The following is an 8,294-nucleotide window of genomic DNA, read 5'->3' as shown; positions in this document are numbered from 1 at the left end:
GAGTCAAAAGGTATATCCAGTTTGAATTTTGTGAGGAACCTCCAGACTGTTTTTCATACTGGCTGTACCAATTTGCAATCCCTCCAATAGTGTATGAGAGTTCCCTTTTCTCCGGATCCTTGCCAATACTTGTTCTTTGATTTATTCATGATAGTTATTCTGTCAGGTATAAGGTGATATCACATTGTGGTTTTAATTTGCATTTCTCTGATGATTAGAGACTTCGAGCATCTTTTCATATGTTTATTACTGTATTGTATTTCCTCTTTGGAGAATTATCTGTTCAGGTCTTCTGCCTAAGTTTTTAGATTGTTTTTGTTGTTCTTGTTGAGTTGTGTAAGTTCTTATTTTGGATTGGATATTAACCCCTTATCAGATGTATCATTAGTGAATATTTTCTCCCAGTCAGTTGTCTCTTTGTTTTGTGGATGATTTCCTTTGCTGTACAAAAACTTCAAAAACTTTTTAGTTTGATGTAGTCCCATTTGTTTATTTTTTCTTTTGTTTTCTTTGCCGAAGGAGATATATCTGAAAAGAAATTTCTGTTAGTAATATCAGAGAGTTTACTGACTATGTTTACTTTTAGAAGTTTTATGGTTTCACGTCTTACATTTAAGTCTTTAATCCATTTTGGGTCTATTCATGTATACAGTGTAAGAAGGTCCTGTTTCTTTTTTTTTGCCATGTATCTGTCCAATTTTCCCAACAACATTTTTTGAAGAGACTATCTTTACCCCATTGTATATTCTTAGCATCTTTGTCATATATTAAGTGAGCATATAGGCATGGATTTATTTCTAGGCTCTCTATTCTGTTCCATTTATCAATGTATTTGTTATTATGCCAGAACCATGATGTTTTAATTACTGTAGTCTTGTAATATAGTTTGATATCAGGTAGTGTGATACCTCCAACTTTGTTCTTCTTTCTCAAGATTGCCGTGGCTCTTCGAGGTTTTTTATGTCTCCATAAATTTTAGGGTTACTTGTTCTATCTCTCTGAAAAAATGCCTTTGGTATTTTGATAGGGATTGCATGGAATCTACAGGTTTCTTTGGGTAGTATGGCCATGTTAATGATGTTGATTTTCCCTACCCATGAACACGGTATATGCTTCCATTTATTTGTATTTTCTTCAATTTCTTTTTTCGATGACATAATTTTCTGAAAACAGGTCTTCTACCTTCTTGGTAAAATTGATTCCCAGGTATTTTATAGTTTTCGACACAATTCTAAATGGGATTGTTTCATCATTGGTGCTTAAATATGCCACTGACTTCTGAATATTTATTTTGTAACCTGCTACTTTACTGAATTCATTGATCAGTTATAACAGGTTTTCTGGTGGAATCTTTGGGGTTCTCTCTATATAGTATCATGTCATTGGAAAATAACGAGAGTTTTATTTCTTCCTTTCTAATACGGATGCCTTTTATTTCTCTTTCTTGTCTTATTCCTGTGGCTAAAACTTCCAATACAATGTTGAAGAGAAGTGGTGAAACTGGGCATCCTTGTCTTGTTCCTGATCTTGAGGAAAATGTGTTTTGCCTTTCCCCATTGAGTATGATGTTAGCTGTCGGTTTGTCATATATGGCCTTTATTATGTTGAGGTATGTTTCCTCTATTCCCACTTTGCTGAGAATTTTTATCATAAATGGATGCTAGATTTCATCAAACAGTTTTTCTGCATCTATTGATATGATCATATATTTTTTATCTTTTGATTTGTAAATGCAGTGCATCGCATTAATTGATTTACGAATATTGTACCAACCCTGCATCCCAGAAATAAATCCAATTTGATTATGGTGCATTATATTTTTTAATGTATTGCTGAATTTGGTCTGCTAATAGTTTGTTGAGGATTTTTGCATCAATGTTCATAAGAGATATCAGCCTATAGTTTGCTTTTTTTGTAATTTCTTTGTCTGGTTTTGGAATCAAGGCAATGGTGGCCTCATAAAAGGAGTTAGGGAGCCTTCCCTCTTCTTTAATTTTTTGGAATAGATTAAGAAGAATAGGTAATAATTCTTCTTTGTATGCTTATTAAAATTCACCTATGAAGTCATCTGGCCCAGGATTTTTGTTTTTTGGGAGGTTTTTGATTACTGATTCTATTTCATTGACGGTAATCAGTTGGTTCAGATTTTCTGTTTCTTCTTGACTCGGTCTTGGGAGATTGTCTCTTTCTAAGAATGTCTCCATTTCTTCCAGATTGCCCAATTTGTTTGCATATAATTGCTTGTAGTACTTTCTTATGATTCATTGTAATTCTATGGAGTTTTGGTTATTTCTCCTTTTTCATTTATGATTTTATTTGAGTCCTCTCTTTTTTTTCCCTTAATTAATCTGCTTGAGGGTCTGTCAGTTTTGTTTATCCTTTCAAAGAACCAGCTCTTAGTTTCATTAATCTTTTGTATTGTTTTTCTAGACTCTATTTCATTTATTTCCACTATGATCTTTATTATTTCCTCCCTTCTCTTCACTTTGGGCTTTGTTTGCACTTCTTTTCTAGTTCTTTTAATTGTAAAGTTAGATTGTTTATTTGAGCTTTTTCTTGTTTCTTGAGGCAGACCTGTATTGCGACAAATTTCCCTCTTTGGACTGCTTTTGCTGTGTTCTATACATTTTGAGTCATTGTATTTTCATTTTCATTCGTCTCTAGGTATCTTTTGATTTCTTCTTTGATCTCATTAGTAATCCATTCATTGTTTAGTAGCATGTTATTTAGCCTCCATGTGTTTGCGTATTTTCCAGTTTTTTTCTTGTAGTTGATATCTTGTTTCATACTCTTGTGATCAATGAAGTTGGTTAATATGATTTCAATCTTCTTAAATTTATTGAAACTTGATTTGTGTCCTAACTTGTGGTCTATCCTTGAAAATGTTCCATATGCACTTGAGAAAATTGCATATTTTGCTGCATTGGGGTAAAATGTTCTGAAAATATCTATTAAGTCCATCTTTAGTGCATCTCTTAGGCTCATTGTTTCCTAGTTGATTCTTTGCCTGGAAGCTCTGTCCATGGATGTCAATGGAGTGTTAAAGTCTACTATGAGTGTCTTACTATTGATCTTTCCTTTTATGTCAATCAATAATTGCTTTATGTATGTAGGTGCTCCTATGTTGGGTGTATATATGCTTACCAGGGTTATGTCCTCTTGATTTATCGATCTCTTTATCATTATGTAATGCCATTCTTTGTCTCTTATGATAGTCTTTGTATTAATGTCTATTTTATCTGATATAAGTATTGCTACCCCAACTTTTTTTTCATTTCTGTTTGCATAAAATATCTGTTTTCATCCCTTTACTTTCAGTCTGTGAGTGTCATTTAATCTGAAGTGGGTCTCTTGTAGACAGCATATGCATGGGTCTTGTTTTCTTATCCATTTGGTTACCCTACTTTTGATTGGAGTATTTAATTTGTTTATACTTAAAGCGATTACTGATAAGTACATTGTTACTGCCATTTTATTATTCATATTTGTTATTTTTTTACCCCTTCTCTATTTTCTTTTTACTCCTTCTCTTTTTACAGATAACACTTTAACATTTCTTGTAATACTAGCCTATTGATGATGAATTCCTTAAGCTTTTTCCTGTCTGGGAAGCTCTTTATCTCACCTTCCATTTTAATCAAAAGCCTTGCTGGGTAGAGTATTTGTGTTTGTAAATTCTTGTTTTTCATAACTTTAAATATTTCTTGCCATTCCCTTCTGGCCTGCAAAGTTTCCATTGAAGAGTCAGCAGACATTCTTATGAGGGTACCCTTGTAAGTAATTAGTTGCCTTTCTCTTGCTGTTTTTAAAATTCTCTCTTTGTCTTTGACCTTTCTCATTTTAATTATGATGTGTCTTAGAGAAGGTCTGTTTGAATTCCTCTTATTTGGGACTCTGTGCTTCCTGAACTTGTATGTCTAATTTCTTTGCCAGGTTAGGGAAATTTTCTGTCATTATTTCTTCAAACAGATTCTCAATCCCTTGCTCTCTCTCTTCCTCTTCAGGTACTCCTATGATCTAGATATTTTTACATTTCATATTTTCCCAGAGGTATCCTAAACTATCCTCATTTTTTAAAAATTCTTTTTTTTCTTTTTATTGTTTTGATTAGGTGTATTCTGCTGCATTATCTTCCAATTCGCTGATTCAATCTTCTGCTTCATCCTATATACGGTTGAATCCTTCTAGTGCATTCTTCATTTCAGTTATTCTATTCCTCATTTCTGTCTGGTCCTTTCCTATGGTTTCTATGTCCTTTTTTATGCCGTTGAGGTTCTCATTGTGCTCATCCATTCTCCCCATAAGTTCATTGAACATCCTTGTAACCATTATTTTGAACTCTGTCTTTGGTAAGTTGCTTGCCTCCATTTCATTTAGCTTATTTTCTGGAGTTTTCTCCTGGTGTTTCATTTGTTGCATGTTTCTTTGGCTTCTCATTTTATTAGCCTCTCTTTGTTCATTTCTAAGCATCAGGAATATTTGTTTTGTTTCTCTGCCTTGGCCAGATGCCTTAATGTGGAAGGTGTCCTATGTAGCCCAGTGGCGCACTCTCCCTGATCCCTTATGCTGGTGGCTCTGGACATATTTGCGTGGGTTGTGTGTGATCTTCTGCCATCACCAAGCCTTTATTGTTGTTAGTAGATTAGTCAATTGGTTTAATGCTCAGGTTGACTAATTGTGGGAATTGTCTGCACCCATAGGATAAGAGTTGTTATGTGGGGGTTGACCCCACTGAGTGGGATTTACCCTCTCAGTCTTGTGTACTTGTTGAAACCAGCCTTTCTGTGTATCACTATTGGGACTAGTCGGGAGTTGCTCCATTGTGGTCTGGTGCCAGCCTCTAGATGCATTGGTTTTGTGGCCCCTTTGGTGGGGCTCTCCTGTAGGCCAAGTTCAGCTGCTGCTTTTGATTGCTCAGGGATATCCGGTGAGATCTACAAAGCAATCCACAGATGGTTGTTGCCTATGCTGGATCTAAAGGTAAGTAGAAGAGATAACCCTGTAAGCAGCAGTCAGTTATCCTCCATCCCTGACCTATGGCAGTTTAGCAGAGGGACTAGTGCTCTTCAAGGCCTGACACTGCCTGTCAGTTGCCCGAAAGTCTCTGAAATTTGATGAGCTTCTGGGTGGTATGCATGTTGGTTGGTGTAGGGGCCGTGGGAGTCTCCTGGGTTTATTAAGTAAATTTCCCTCTCACACTGCAGTGTCAGTTTGCATGCCAATGCTGCCTCTGTGGATCCCTGTACATATTTCTATTCATAGCAAATTCATCTGCTACCCACTCTGGTCCTAAATGCGCTAACCTCGGGCAGGGGCAGCTGCCTATCAATGTGCAGTGGGCACTTTGTGTATTTGATGGTGCAGGAGCTCAGGGAATCAAGGGCCTTCAGGCCAATACAGACCCCTGCAATCCCCTCAAGAGATATTGCAGCTCGTATAGGCAGCAGCAGTCTGTCCACACTCGTTTTCCTCAAAATGCACTCACTGCGCTAGCCCAGGTCTGTTGCCTGCACTGACTGCACAACCCCAGAGCCAAGTAGGGCACAAGAGTCTGCTTGTCAATGGGCTGCAGGCACTTTATGCCTTGGGGGAAGCAGGATCTCAGGGAGACAAAGTCTATCTAGCCAATACAGCCTAAGTTTTGCTTCAACTTCTGTGCCTGGGAGTTCTCGCGACTTCGATGTGCCTCCTTTATGTTATCAGATGTAGGTGTTATGATCACCTGGACTTCAAGTGATTCTCCATGTCAATTATTTTTAATTTGATAGTAATTTCAATGCAGACCTGGGAGGAGATGAACCCTGCTTTTTTCTAGTGTGCCATATTCCCCACTCTTCAAAAAGTTTTGATATGTTGTACATTCATTCTCATTTGTTTCTATGTCATTTGATTTCTGCTTTTATTTCTTCTCTTGCCCAATCATTCTTCAGTAGCATGTTGTTTAATCTCCACATATTTGTGGTTCTTCCTGCTTTCATTTTACAGTTGCTCTCCATTTTCAAAGCATTATGATTCAGAAAATATGCTTAGTATGATTTCAGTCTTCTTAAATATGTTGAGGCTAGTTTTGTGTCCCAACATATGGTCTCTCCTTGAGAATGTTCCACGGGCACTAGAGAAAAACATATGAGCTGCTGTTTTGGTATGAAGGACCAGTAAATGTTGATTATGTCCAATTGGTCTAATGTATCATTTAAGGATGTCATTTCCTTATTGATTTTTTGTTTGGATGATCTGTCACTGACAGTGGAGTATTTAGTTCCCATACTATAATTGCGTTTTTATTAGTTTCTCCCTTTAGTTCTGTTAGTAATTGCTTCATATATTTTGGCGCTTGCTCACTAGAAACATAGATATTATTAAGTGTTAGGTCTTCTTGTTGTATCGTTCCCTTTATCATTATGGCATGTCCACCATTATCTCTCTTTACCTTTTTTTATCTTGAATTTTATTTTGTCAGTTATAAGTGCAGCTACATCTGCTTTCTCTGGATACCATTTGCTTGGAATATCATTTTCCCCTCTTTCACTTTAAGTCTATAGTTGTCTTAGTGGCTGAGATGTGTCTCTTAAAGGCAGTATATAGTTGGGTTTTATTTTTTGATCCAATCTGCTACTCTCTGCCTTTCTATTGATAAGTTCACTCCATTTACATTTAGGGTGATTGTTAAAATATGAGGTTTTCCTATATCCCTTTTATCTTTAGTTTTGTGGTAGCTCAGTGTCTCCATTATTCCTTTGTCCTAGTTTTCTGTCTGTTAATTTGGTGGTGTTTTGTGTTGTTTTTTCTATTCTGTTCCCTCATGTTTTATGCTATTTATTTCTCAGTTCTGGATTTATGGAATGTGGTTACCATTAAGTTTATGTAAAGGATAGATATAGATATAGATATAGATATAGATATAGATATAGATATAGATATAGATATAGATATAGATATAGATATAGATATAGATTTAGATATATAGCTATAGATGATATAGATATAGATATAGATAGATATAGATGATATAGAGGTAGAGATGATAGAGATAGAGAGAGAGAGAGATAGTTTTGGATATAGATATAGATTTAGATATATAGATATAGATGATAGATATAGATATAGATATAGCTTCAGATATAGATATAGATAGATATAGGATAGATAGTAGTCTATTTTCTTCTGCATATGTCTTATCTCCATTATCCTTTATGGATTTGGATGTTTACTCCCTCCCTTTTTCTGTTTTGTGTTGTCTCAAATTATCACTACATATCCTGAACCTTCATTTCTAAGTTGTTATCTTCCTTTCTTTTTAGAATGGTTTTATTTTTTGGCCTTTAACATTATATAATATTTAAGCTTATAACGACCTTTTTAATAAGGGTTGCACTTCCTTGCTTCTGTCTGCCTGCTAGTCATCTTACTTATAGTTATGTATTTTTTTGTCCTTTTGTTTCAGGTAAAATTACCCCCATCAGTATTTCCTGTAATGCAGGTCTTGTGGTGGAGAAGTCCCTCAGTTTTGTATGCTTGGAATGGTCTTTATTTCTCCTTTACATATAAGGAAAAGGTTCGCTAGATATATTATACTTGGTTGGTATTTCTTTCAATAGTTTGAACACCTAGTTCCATTCCTTCTTTGCTTGTAAGATTTGTGCTGAGAAGTCTGATGATAGTCTAAAGGGTTTTTTCTTTAAAGGTAACTCTCATCTTTACCATGGCTGCCTTGATAATACTTTCTTTGTCATTAGTTTTTGACAATTTTAATATAATGTGTCTTGGATAAAGCCTTTTTAAATTGCGATAATTGGGTGTTCTGTTTGCTTCTTGGATTCGAAGATTCAGGTCTTTCCACAGGTTTGGAAAATTTTCATTAACTATATGTTTAAACATACTCTACTTTCTTCTCTCTTCTCCTTCTGGTATACCCATTTTTTTTTAAATTAAGTTTATTGGGGTAACATTGGTTAATAAAATTATATAATTTTCAGGAGTACATTATAATTTGACATCTCTATATTCTATTGTGTGATTATTCAATTTTATGTTGTAGAACACTTTGGTTGCTTCCATGTCCCGGCCACTGTGAATAATGCTGCTATGAACATCGGTGTGCAAATATCTTTTCAGATATGGGTTTTCAAGACTTTGGGGTAAATATCCAGTAATGGGATTGCTGGATCATATGGTACATCAATTCTTAGTTTTTTGAGGAACCTCCATACTGTTTTCCATAGTGTCTGTACCAATTTGCAATCCTACCAACAGTGCAAGAGGGTTCCCTTTCTCCACATTCTCTCCAACATGTG

General features: G+C 35.4%; 1 pseudogene; it reads left to right on the top strand.

Annotated features, from left to right (window-relative positions):
* The first annotated feature begins 4,952 nt into the window (after positions 1-4,952).
* LOC102895197 overlaps positions 4,953-8,294 on the top strand; it is a 10,291-nt pseudogene continuing 6,949 nt past the window's right edge.

The sequence above is a fragment of the Pteropus alecto genome, unplaced genomic scaffold (assembly GCF_000325575.1).
Source record: "Pteropus alecto unplaced genomic scaffold, ASM32557v1 scaffold409, whole genome shotgun sequence".
In the NCBI taxonomy this organism is placed as follows: Eukaryota; Metazoa; Chordata; class Mammalia; order Chiroptera; family Pteropodidae; genus Pteropus; species Pteropus alecto.
Note: the sequence above shows the minus strand (reverse complement) of the source record. Positions and strands in the feature narration are given on the sequence as shown.